The sequence below is a fragment of the Idiotropiscis lumnitzeri genome, unplaced genomic scaffold, assembly GCF_059441095.1.
Source record: "Idiotropiscis lumnitzeri isolate Australia: NSW breed Sydney's pygmy pipehorse unplaced genomic scaffold, RoL_Ilum_1.0 HiC_scaffold_343, whole genome shotgun sequence".
Lineage (NCBI taxonomy): Eukaryota > Metazoa > Chordata > Actinopteri > Syngnathiformes > Syngnathidae > Idiotropiscis > Idiotropiscis lumnitzeri.
In genome coordinates this window covers 25,231-38,599 of record NW_028283881.1, presented here as the reverse complement: position 1 = coordinate 38,599, position 13,369 = coordinate 25,231, and the positions used below count along the sequence as shown (strand labels likewise).

General features: G+C 40.2%; 1 long non-coding RNA gene across 2 annotated transcripts; it reads left to right on the top strand.

The window, feature by feature from the left end:
• The first annotated feature begins 790 nt into the window (after positions 1-790).
• On the top strand, positions 791-7,618 carry LOC148314282 (uncharacterized). Of its 2 annotated transcripts, none has more exons than XR_015841851.1 (7): positions 791-932; positions 1,587-1,706; positions 2,306-2,440; positions 3,691-3,879; positions 6,174-6,269; positions 7,232-7,384; positions 7,489-7,618. It is a non-coding gene; the product is annotated as an uncharacterized LOC148314282 (long non-coding RNA). The 2 variants fall into 2 exon arrangements; XR_015841852.1 differs by having other exon boundaries at positions 7,168-7,384.
• Positions 7,619-13,369: the final 5,751 nt, after the last annotated feature.

The following is a 13,369-nucleotide window of genomic DNA, read 5'->3' as shown; positions in this document are numbered from 1 at the left end:
TCACAATAGTCGTTCTCAAAATGATATTTTTTTTTATCAATTTAGCTTTGTTAAGGTAAGATATTTTATTGACAATCTAACATTAATATGCAAAGAACATGTACATTAGTACGAAATGTAAAAAAAAATTGTGGTGGGGGGGGTGCGAATTGTTTTCTTCTTGGTAGGGGGGGCATGACAGGAAATAATTGAGAACCACTGGTCTAGTCACACACCAGCTCGGGTTCATTCCCTACCAGAGAAATGACATTCCATGTCCCCAGAGCTAGGCGCTTTATGTTGCCGGGGATTGGACTGCCTTTGACTGCCTCCTAGCTCAAAGGAAACCCAAATTCTTTGGTCCCGCCCACTGGTAGTGAGCCGAAGCCCTTGTATTAAATAATAAATAAATACATAAAATAAAAAAATTAATAAATTTAAAAAACGGACCGATCCACTGCTTGGGTTAGTTTGACCCACCTTGAGATCCGTTCCCACTCAGTGACAGTGTCTACAAGCCACTGCCACCAGGCCAGTGAACCGACGTCCAGGCAGTGACAAAAAACGTGATCAAATTACATTGCTCATCATAAGGTGTTTGTGAGACGCTCTTTGTATGTTTCCTCAATTAAGACCTGTTTTCCATTGGTGTATTTGAAAAAAGTGATGAACCTGTTAAATTCACTACAAAACGTTAAGAAGATGAAAGTAATGTTTGAAGGAATATTATTTTTCTATCGACATGCCGGCGGGCGGGCACAGATAGAGAGTGATAAAGCAGCACCACCCGCGCGGGGCGTGCTGACGAAAAGGCAAGCGCTCCTCCTCTCATCGCGTCCTTATTAAGACAGAAAAAAGACGCTGTTGAATTTGACCTATTCGCAGTTCGAGCTGGTGCTTAACGCTGGAGAATATCACCACTTCGAAGTTCGAACTGCTGTTGAAACGGAGAGGTAAGTGTTTTTCGTTTGTTTTTATTCAAAACATGCCTCCAGTGCATTTGTTCATGGTTAGAGATAGTTGTGTGGAAAACACTATACAAAGTAGCACCATGGATGTGGGCCTACAACACTGGCCTAGCAAACATGTGCTCCTACATCGACATAATTGACGAGCTCCAGTTAAGCATTGAATAATTATAAAACGTCATGGTGCTTTTACTCATTTAAAGAACTAAACCGACGCGTATTTTCATCCGGTGGTCAGGTTTGCATTGAATGTGAGCACGAGGGACGCTAGCTTGTTGCGTTAGCTTTGCGGAGCTAACAGCTTGCACTTTTGTTATAGAACAACAGAATGCAAGTACCATGATAATTTCTGTCATTAATTTTTGTGTAAGACACGATGTTCACTGGTTAATTACATGATTCTTAAAGCAAAGGTTACTGTGAATGCAATTTTGGTAAGATTTTTGTAGTCACACTGCATAAATCTGTCTGTTGTTTAAACTTCAATATAAACTATTATGTTTGAAATCGTTAATTGGGATGGAGGGATTGATATTTTTTTAATTTATAATTTATTTTTCTTACACTGATATTGTTAAAACTCCATTTAGCCTATAGTATTAATAATTCTCAACACAAAACTGTCTTTTTTCTTTATAGAATAAACAATGCCTTCCCTGAGATGCAGGAAGTCCCCAAAGCAGGATACTATTGAACATGCAGTCAAGGGTCTGGACAAGACTGCAGAGTTAGAAGCGAAGTATATAAACTCATTTAAAGGTATGATGTTAACGCTTTTGCTAAGATATATTATTGTTTTCTGATAACCAAGCTGACATCGTTTTTTAAGTGGTTATTTTACATTAAGAGTGTCTTGACCTTTTCTTTGTCAGTTTCAAGTTATTTCAGTGAGCGTGAAACCTGATGGTAGGAGTTCGATCTAAATTAAGGCTGTACTTGATGACGCCCTCCGGCATTTTTATACCACAATAGACCGGTGAACAAGTCCGATATTGATAGTCTAGTGTAAAGCACGTTATACGTCACAGAGATCACGTGACGCGATCCAATATGACTGTGTATACAGTGTATGTCATTGTTATGAAACTAAATAATCTTAAAGTTTTTTTTTTACGTAACCAGGTGCCATTGACATTTGTACTTTCAGTCCTAATACATACTGGCTAATGCAATGCTGGAAAATGAATTTTGGCTGGTCTGTTCCTTTAAAATCATAAAGAAGGGCTCTGCTCTATCCCTCACAAGAAGCAATGTTTCAAACCACCCTACATTAGTATAGTGGCCCAAATGAATATGATGACTCCTTATTTGTGTGCTTAAAAATATGACGAAGCTATCTTGATTTCCCTGTTAACTAGGTCGAGGAGTATTTACCAAGGCCCCTTTCAGGAAAGACGACTTTATTCTTTATTATGGAGTACAGAGGAAAATTGATAGATTCTGATAAATCTCAACGCAGGAAGATGGATGGAAGAGGCACTGTCTTTTTGGAGGTGAGGCAAAGATTGAGATGTTATCTTATTTTTGTTTTTATTTAAAAAAATAAACACATACTCATCCCATAAGTGTTAGGGGAAAAATCATTCTCTAAGCAAAAATGTATACCGTATTTTCGCACCCAAAAGACGCGCCGTGTCAAAGGGCGCAACACCTGTTGAGGCCGCTATTTCTGTCTTTGTAACATATACTGGACGCACCGCCTGACAAGACAATAGCACAGCTGCTGTTAGCATAGCATGAACTTGGCAGAGCTGCCCACACTGACACAGCCGATAGCAGCCTACTATGCCCCAATAACATGAGCAATCACCCCATTGTTGCAGCAGACGCCAAGTCTCTATTGACAATAGCTGACAATGGCTCAGGCCAATATTAGGTGCATTGGCAATAGCCTACAAAGCAACGTCAGGGGAGGGACTTGGCTGCTCACCACACTCCTTAGAGTCACGGTTTCAAAAAAAAATAAAAAACTCATCATACAAGCAAACAATGAAACATAGAAATAAGATTAACACAAACATGTATCTCTCATGCCATCAATATACCCAAAAAAAATGAAAATAATACAAAAGCCACTCAGCCTTAGCTAATTCAAGCAATGCATTCTGGGAGCAGAGACCCACAATCCCATAGCTGTTTAGAGAGATTTGCATGGCTGTTTAAAGAGATGTGCTGTTATGCTTTGGACTTTTTGTCTGTTGTCTAAACCTGGGACGTTTCTTGCTTGCAATAACATAAATGATAAGACAGACTAAAACATTGTGGACAGCTGCCCTTTGTCCAGCTTTTTCCAACACCATCACCCAAACATTATAGTCAGATGGTGTATTTGTCACGGTCGATTGTAAGCATGGACAACTCACTCTTTGCCCAGCAGGGTGTGCTAACATGCACTTCCAACAGCTCGTTGATGACAAGGGCTGATGGACGTGAGTGGTACTTTGTCCATTTAATGGACGCATCGACTGACAGGGCGCTTTGTTTGCTTATGACTGCGAAAATACGGTAATTACTTTTATTCATGCGTTGAATCTGTACAAATGAAAATATAGACCATGAAGTCTCAAAGACAAGCTGTTAATAGGGCCTGATTCCAATAGAAATTTATTGTATGATTTGATTTAGAAGATTTAAAAATTGTGGATTTCCTATTTTTATGTTTTGTGTACACAAGATTGTCTCAAAGATTAATTTCTGACATTGATTGAATAATTTTTTTTTTTTTTTTTAAATCTATTTTAAGTGTTGATGCCGCTCAAGAAGATGGCAGTCTGGGAAGACTGGTTAATGATGACCACATGCACCCCAACTGTAAAATGAAGAAGAAGACAACAGAGGACAGACCACACCTCTGTCTGTTTGCGCTCCGAGACATTGATGTTGGCGAAGAAATAACTTAAGACTATGGACCAGCTGGCCTTGGAGAACACAGGTTTGTAAGATGCATCTTTAAGTACAATAACAGAGCCCACTTGTGGTGTTCTGGTGATGTAGTTTCCAATTAGTTTGGCAATCTAATAAATGTATGTTGAGGTTTCTATGGAAGTTGAACATGCTGACTGACTGGGGGAGTTCTCCATTGTCCACTATCTGTAATTCAAATTTGTGGGTCTGAGTCAAAGTTTGGCTCTTCAGGAACAACGAACTGGTCAGGGAGTGACAGTATTACAAAGTTCTGCGTTACTCTTTTCTGGGCGGTGGCCCTGTTAGGCCATCATATGCCATATTGCAAATATCCCCATTGTGGGACTAATTAAGGACATCTTTATGTTGTGGTTTCCCTACCAGAACCAGCACCAACCCTGTATATTCATGATATAAAACACTGTTTCAATTTGATATTTAGCCTTTCTATACTGTAAAAATAGAAGACCCCAGGCTTTCCTGCGCCCCCTTGCCCAATTGGTGGTGTTCAGGAGACAACCTGGGACTGAAATATCAGTCACAACCAGTGTTGTTTTCGTCACTGATGACTATGACGAAAATACTTCGTTAACGCCCCTTTTTTAATGACGATGACAAGCTAAACGAGGTTCTTTTATGACGAAAACATGACGTGATGTACATGAATTTTTTTCGTTGACGAGACAAAATTGTTAGCATGTGGTTCATAAATTATTTTATGTTGCTTTTAGTGAAATAAAGCCACGACAGTTGCCCAACAAAATGTTTTGCTTCTCTGCTTATTTTGGAGCAGTGAGCATTGATTCCACTGTTGCCACTTTTTTCTGTTTGTAATGAAGAATCCTTTGTAGTCCATCCAAAAGTCTTTGTTATTGGGTGGAAACCTTGAATGCCTTGTTTTAACTCAAATGGACTTAAACCCATCCATCCATCCATCCGTTATCTGTACCGCTTCTCCTCACTAGGGTCGCGGGGGGTGTTGGAGCCGATCCCAGCTGTCTTCGGCAGTAGGCGAGGTACACCCTTGAATTGGTGTCCAGCCAATCGCAGGGCATACATAGACGAACAACCATCCACGCTCACACTCATGCCTAGGGGCAATTAGAGTGTCCAAGCAACTTGCCATGCATGTTTTAAGAATATGGGAGGAAACCGAATTACCCAGAGGAAACCCACGCAGGAAGGCCGGAGCCAGAATCGTACCTACGACCTCAATATTGTGAGGCCATCCTGCTAACCAGTTGGGCCACCGTGCCGCTTGGACTAAAACCTTTGTGAATAAATTGACGAAAACTAGGGTAAAACTTTTTTTGCGTTTCCGTCGATTAAAACTGGACTAAAACCCTTTTTTTAGTTTTCGTTGACTAAAACTGGACTAAAACTATAACGAATTGGGATGACTAAATGTGATGTAAACAAATCAGCACTTTGTCCAAATGACTTGGACAAAATCTAAAATGCCTGCCAAAAACAACACTGGTCACAACACGTGTCTACAGAAGATTAATTGGCATGGGCGAAATTAATTAGTTTTATTTCATTCATGAGCTTATGTTTTGTTTTGGGTGGCTAAGGCTTAAAATGTGTAAAAATCTAATCCAACCTCAAATATAATTAATTCAATAAATTTATGATGCTACTAAAACATCGAAGCAGCCTCCTCCAGGCTTTACAGACTCAGAAATGGAGGTATGCGTATCGTGTACTCATCCTGTCGTGTCTCGAGATGTTAAAATTGCAGTTAGATAGACGTGTGCTGATTAGACAAGACTTCTAATATATCTGGTGTCACAGGATATTTGTCAGTGAATGTGTATGTCTGGTTTGAGGCTCACTCAGCTTTTTCTTGTGTTGTGGGGTCCAGTTGAGTTGAATTGCGTGTCAGGTATGTTGGCCATCTGACACCCAACTGTCAGGTTTGTGTTTGTGGGGACCCCGTAGAGCCATTTTTATTGTTGACATAAATCATAGCTAATCATCTTTTCCTTCATTATCATATGAAATACAGTTAGGAGTTGTATGTGCCTTTACTATGTTATAATCTTAGAACCTACCAGCCACTACAGGTGTCCGACAAGAAGACTTTTGGCTGTCCTGTGCTCCATTGCGCCCCTGGTGGCGTTCAAAAGACAACCTGTGACTGAAATATCAGTCACAACATATCTCTACTGAAGATTAATTGTCATGCGCTAAAGTAATTGGTTTTGTTTCATTCGTGAACTTGTTAGTTTTTGTTTTGGGTGGCCAAAGCCTAAAATGTGTAAAATTCTGATCCATTTTCTTTTTTTAATTCATTAAATTAATATTCAACTTGTTCATTAGGATGGAGGACAACCGACAATGACTGAATCGGCTGAGGTTGATGCCACCAGAACATCGAAGCAGCCTTCTCAAGTTTTGACAGACTCTGAAAAGGAGGTATGCGTATCATGTGGTCATCCTGTCGTGTCTTGAGATGTTAAAATTACAGTTAGATAGACCTGTGCTGGTTGGACAAGTTTTCTAATATATCTGGACATAAATCGTAGCTAATAATATTTTCCCTCATCATCATATGATATACAGTTATGCCTAGTATATGTCTTTACTATGTTACAATCTAAGAACCTACCAGCCACTACAGTTCTCTCATTGGGAGACTTAAGCTTTCGTCAGGTTGTCGACTGCTGCATTGCCCTCTTATTGGCTTTAAGTACACAACCTGTAACTGAATTATCTGTCAGAACAGAACCTATGTGTCTACAGCAGGTGATTTGGCATGTGGATTCTTCAGATTTTTAGAAAATAGGTAAAATTGTGATCAAAAGTTTAAAATGTCTAAAATTCTGGTATAGTTTGCAATAGTATATCTATTAAATCATTTCAAAACTTCTTAACAAGGATGGAGAACATTGGCTGTGACCGAATTGGTTGAGGTTTAGATTACCAGGACCATTGAGCAGCCTCCTCGGGATCTACAAATTTAGGAATGAAGATATGCATCCCATGTTACAATCCTGTTATGGCCCGAGGTTTTGAAGTTGCAGTTACATATTGGGCTGGGCGATATGGCTGATAAGTACATAGCGATATAAGTATTTCATATGGGTCCATCGATACACATTGAATTCTTTTTTTATATTATTTTATTTATTATCGTTTTTATTTTCCAATATTTTCACTGCCCTGTTAAAAAAACATTTAATGTAGTTTTCCTCCCGGGAGCTTTTTGTTACGGTCAATTAATTTTGTTATTACATTATTTTGTCATATCATTCATCAATATTTTAGTTTTTTTTTTTTTTTTCAAATAGAATTAAGACCTTTTTCTGTGCAGATTCCTCTGGGGATTAAGTATTTAATGGGTTCTCAATTTTCTCTTGGACTCTGATGCAACCCAGTCTCCTCCCTTGGACAAAAAATATGGGCTGAATCTTCCTTGGAATAACGACACAGATTCTGACGAATCATTGTCAAATCCTGCCCCTGAACTTTGCGCCTCAGACCCAGACCATATTACTATCCCAAGGCTCAGGAGGACCAAAAGTATACAGGTAAACAACCCATATAGATTTCAGGGAATCTTACAAGCAAATTGCATATATTTTATTGGTCTCCTGCCTTCTATCCTTTATATTTCGTTGTTGTTGTTTTTTAGATTAAAAAAACAGGCTGACTTTGGAATGGATAAGCATTATTACTCCAACTCAGATGACAGTGGAGATGAATATATTCCGGATACAAGTGAGGCCTCTGATTCAGACGGAAGTGAATCTTTGAAAATTGTGGACCCTCTCTTGAAGTCTAAGAATGCCTTCAGAGATTTTTCTCCCACACCACGAATCTCAAAAGCCACCTCAACGCAGGTTGTTAATCAAGGGCGTTCACCCGTTCGGAGGAGTAGCAGCACTGGTGTGATTCTTGAATTCTATGGCTCTTCAAATATTTGTGCAGTTTAACACAAATCATCCAAAATAGAATTCAAGCACATCTGTGACAGAAATTCAAATTCAGAAGTCAAAGAGAGAGAACAAAAAAAAAAATCTAATGCTGCGCTTCTTCCGAAGACATATACTGTAAACATTAAATGTATGTTAGGACAATCTTGAAAAAAGTATTAGAACACCCTTTACTTTTATTTCTTGTTAATTTTATTAACCAAAATATGTCCATTTTTATTACAGATTAATGAATACAAAATTAAAACTCTAATCAGCTACTTTTTAATCGTTATATTTGTATAAACAAATGTTATACATCTGTGTGTTAACTTATACAAGAAATGACGGAAAAGCAAGGGTGGTTTAGTATTTTTTTATCGTATATAGTCTGTATAATATCTTTAACCTATGCTGATGCTGTTTAATACTGATTTAAATAATAATAATAATGTCATAATCTGTTGGTTTTACATGAACAAAACCTTTCAAGCACTTTTTAAAATTCTAAATACTACCTCTTGTCAGTAAGTTGGTTCACAGCACTGCCTTGGAGTGAAAGTGTGTAGTGCTGAGACAGTCGGTATGTGCTGAGTCGTCTGACGTTTGTGTGACTGGTACCCAGGAAGGTAGCAAAACCAGGCAGTGTGTATGTCGTACCCAGGAAGGCAGAGAAACCAAGCAATATGTATGTGGTACCCACGAAGGCAGAGAAACTAAGCAGTGTGTATGTGGTACCCGGGAAGGTAGCAAAACCAGGGAGTGTGCATAGATACAGACCCCAAAAGTGATTAAAACCAAATAAAGTCCCCAGAAGATCATCTGTAGTCAGGTGAAGGACCCTGTACTTTGTTCAACTCATTTACTCCCTTAGACGTACAAAGACGTCTTTTAATGCAATGGCGCCCTCTACCAAAGACGTATAAGTACGTTTCCTGTCTTTTTTACGTCATAGTGTACATAAGGGTCTGATGCAACCTCTGACTGAGAATCAGCCTTGTCCGCATTGTGAATCATGTAAAAATCACCCAGCAGGGGGCAGAGGTGCAAAAGATCCGCCTTGAATCTGCGCCAGAGGTACAAATGGGGGGCGGGATCCTGGGGTAGACTTATAAGTGTGGAGAGCAGCGTGGGTAGCAGCAGCATCGGCAGCACTAGCAGCAGTCGCATTAGTAGCGTTAGCAATGAAATCCTCCAAGCAAATGACGATCGAGGAATGCTTTTTTGTAAAAAAAAAAGCTTCCTAAAAGCATCAAGGCGATGGAGACGCTTTGGTTGAGAGGATGACGCTTCGTCGTCGTCACAACAAACAGGCGTCTAAAGAGGGTGCGCGTGCCTTGCGGCCTGCCTTCGGACAATAGCCAAAGCAGCTGAGAGTCCTCACCAGATCCCCCCGAACGAGGAGGTAAGCGCTCGCAAGTTACCATTGAACATGTGGTTTTACCCCTCATGCTTTTATTGTACATATCATGCATCTTGCGGGCAGAAAATGTCGCATAAATGTGCAGTTAGACGCGAGCGTATCTCCTCCCCGACGAGGAAACAACAATACTGAATGGTGTGGTAATCATGCATACTTTCTAAAATTCACAGATTGTGCATCCCGCGGCAAGAAAGTTCCTCCTCGTCTTGTTGGTGTAAAGAAAGGTAAATTATAATATGAAACTTCACACGCCAGCAATAAAATGCAGCAATAAATATATATTTCCAATTGTTTATATTTCTGTAATTTACAGGTTGTGCATCAGGAAGCAGTGGTTCCGGATGGCGTCACACTGGATGGCAACCGAGGAAAATCGACTTTACAGCAACCCCTGGACCACTGAATTTGGAGTCTGAGGAGCCAGCTGATTTCCTGCAGCTGTTTCTCACGGATGAGCTTCTGCAGCACATCGCGGATGCCAGCAATCACTTCCCAGACAATTATTTTCACACAAACCCCAGTGGACAAACACAAGCTCGCCTATTTTCCACGGACCAGCAAAGCCAGACCACAACGAAAGTGTCGGGTCTGTTTGCGCAAAGGCAAACGGAGTGAAACAAGAATGTGGTGTGAACTATGTTGTGTGCCCTTGCATCAAGGCAACTGTTTTATTTTATATCACACAAAAAAAAAGTATGTATGACACTGATGTATTTCATTTTTGTACATAGTTCAACAGTTCAGTCGTTTAGTGTTATGTGCAAATAAATTTATTTTATCAAAAACATATTTTTTGTGCTTTTTTTTGTTATTTTATAGAAGGCATGCATTATTTAGATGTTAGAGGTGTCATAAAAGCCATAAATAATAGTGTCAAAGTTCAAATTATGGTCAAAATGCATCAGTTTACAAAAAGCTCATTTTCTCAGTTTTTTCCCCAGGGATTGGAGTTTTCATGAAATTTAGCTATTTTCAAATGCCGATTGTTCAAGAATGGAAAAAGATAGGAACAAACATTTTTTTTCTGTTGAAAGAAGAGAGTCTCATCTTTCTTCGGGTGTGCTCCATGTCTATATAGCATTAGAATACAATATTCTGTGGGCCTTGCAATATTAGTCAAAACCCAGGAAAACTCTGGGATTGAGTGGGTTGCTCCAGTGAAAATGGCTAGTATTTAATGAGTTAAGACTGGTTAGGACATCCGGCTCGCAGTCCCAAGGTGCAGGGTTCGATCCCGGGACCCAGCTTTCCTGTGTGGAGGTTGCATTTGTGAGTGAGTTTGAGCGCAGATGGTTGTTCGTCTTTGCGTGCCCTGCGATTGGCTGGCAACCACTTCAGGGTGTGCCCCGCCTACTGCCCGTTGACAGCTGGGTAGGCTCCAGCACGCTATCCTTGTGAGAATAAGCGGATTGGATATTACATGTATGTGTTTATGCCCTAGGCCAGGCGAGGGCAAACTACGGCCCGGGGGCCACATGCGGCCCGTTAAAAGTTTTAATCCGGGCCGCCGAACTTGAAAAAAATTTAATGAATAAACCTTGTTAATGTTTTATTTTCTAAACACTGTGGTTTTCAAAGACAAATATTATTGTTGGAATGCTTTTATTCACTTTCATATAAAATTAAATGTATTTTTTTTCTCAGATGAGGTGAGGTTTCCAAAACACTCCATCCATCTGCTCCTGGTCCGGCCCCTCTGTCATATTTTAGAACCCATTGTGGTCCTCCAATCAAAAAGTTTGCCCGCCCCTGCCCTAGGCTTTGTGTCTTTGCTTGGTTGACTGTGTAATGAGTGTATGAATGCATTTCTTTCTACCAGACACCTTGGACTTCCCATGGCAGATTAATAATCTATTTTATCTATCCATCAGGGTCACGAATGTCATTTGATGAGTAGAGAATTTAGAGTCTCCAATTAACCTAATATACATGGATTTGCGCATGGAAACCTGAGAAAAAGCCCTTAGTCCTACTTTTCCATCTGAACCACTTTATCCTCACGAGGGTCACAGCCGTGACATCCCAGCTGACTTCAGAAAGTAAGTGGGCGACGACTCATGATCTCTTGGTTGAATAATATTGTTAGGGGCTCAAAATGGCCCTCTACAATAAAATGGCAGAAGAATATTACATACTCTCTGGCAGAAGAATATTGCGTTTTTTTGTTTTGTCCAATTAACTTAAATAAAACTTGGGAAAATTTAATGATTACATGTAAACCAGCTGGTCTTCCCCATACCAAGCCCTGGCTAAAACTGACTGAAAAATGCATGATGTGTGCCTTTTAAACTCCTCGGCCCATCCACTATGCCAGGGATGGGCAAACTTTTTGATTGGGAGGGGGGGGGGCACAATGAGTCCTAAAATACATTTAATTTTAAACGAAAGTGAACAAAAGCATTACAACAATATATATGTCTTTGAAAAACCACAGTATTTAGAAAATAAACCATTAACAAGGCTTATTCATTTAATTTTTTTTCAAGTTTGGGGGGCTGGATTGAAACGTTTAACGGGCCACAAGTGGCCCCCGGGCCGTAGTTTGCCCAGGTGCCCTAAGCCAATTGATTCTAAAAAATAACAGTTTTCTTCATCAAAACAACATTTTATGATCAACATAAATGTTAGTGAGTACATAAAGGTATACTCATTCGATCTATCATAACCCCATGCACTTAGACTGTACAAAAAAAAGAAAATTTTTATTTTAAAACCTAGTATTTCGCCATGACGTCACACGCTAGCGTCAAGTGCTTGGCGCTAAAAACCCGGAAGTAACAGCGGCGCTCGGTTTGAAAGTGGAGAGTTGTGCATGGTAGGCGAATTCGGGAGAAATGTTTGTTGAACACGAGGACTGTGGCGTAGAAGATGGTTTAACAGCGATCTAGTGCGCACCCAACCGTGATGGCTGACCAACGAAATAAATGTGGACCGACGGAGTGGACTGACAGGACGTGGAAAACAGGTGTGTGGCATGTGTGCGTGTGCACGAATGTGGGAGCGCGTTCACTATGGTGGCAGCGCGTTCACTATGGTGGCAGCGATCGCAAAGCAGCAGCACCACTCCTTGACAAAAGTATTGTACTTTCTCTGATGTTTTGGGTTTGCTCTGCTTTGGGGTTTGTAGTTCTGGCCACGCAAAAGTAACAAAGCAAGTTCTTGGATGTCTGCTTTTTTCTTGAACTGTTAATTGGTTAACATCGTGGCTCTTATTTTTATCTAATGTATGGAGTTTGGTGGCTATCTATATGCACAACTATATTAGTTGCACTTGAAATTGCATACAGAAAATTAGTATAAATAGGTTACGCTATAAAGTATAACAATATTAACAATCGTTATTGTTGTTACTGTTTATTTATTTTATTTTGCAATAACTGTGCTCCAAGCTTAGCTGTTGTGCCAGCTGCCAAGTAAAAATATGTAATCTCACTCAATAATAGGAATAAATACTTAACTAACATCTCAATTTTTCGGGTTGGGCTGTGGGGGAGGGGAGGGTGGCTGCCTGACATAAAGCAGACTGTCCTGCACATGCGCAGACCAGCCGAGTGTGTGAAGTGTGCGTAAGTGCAGTACCGGGACCGACCACTAGACAGCGATCCTGAGTAATTTTTCCGCACACACATTTCTAGCACACTCGTCTTGTTTTTGTGACCTTCCTGGGAAGCCCTGAAACTTTGACAGGACCTCCCCCTGAGCTTCTTATCACTGAATTCAATGCTCTTTTTTGTGGGGCCCAGATTTTTGGTCCCCACAAAAATTTTGGTCCCCTACAGTGGGTGTGCTGTCCGATGTTGGTCCCCAACATGTAGCTTATACAAACACACACACACACCCCTACTTGTTTTTGTGACATTGTTGGGCCACCTGAGCAAAACTCACATTGTGGGAACCACCCTTTCTAGTGGTTGTACAGCTCTGAAAAAAATCAGGCAGTGTCCAGGAATTTAGTTAAACACAAAAACCACTTCAAATTACCAATTAATGACCTGGAGGTCAAATGAGTGACTCAAGTGCATGTAATTCAGTCACTGTAGCCCAAAGATTCTCTGGGCCAGTGGATGAACCATTATTCGTCTTGGACAGCATTGAAGCAGGCCGTAGCCTGGTTTCTAAAGCTGAAAGACTTACTGACAGAGTAAAGGAAAATAGAAAGGAGTTAATCACATTAGGTG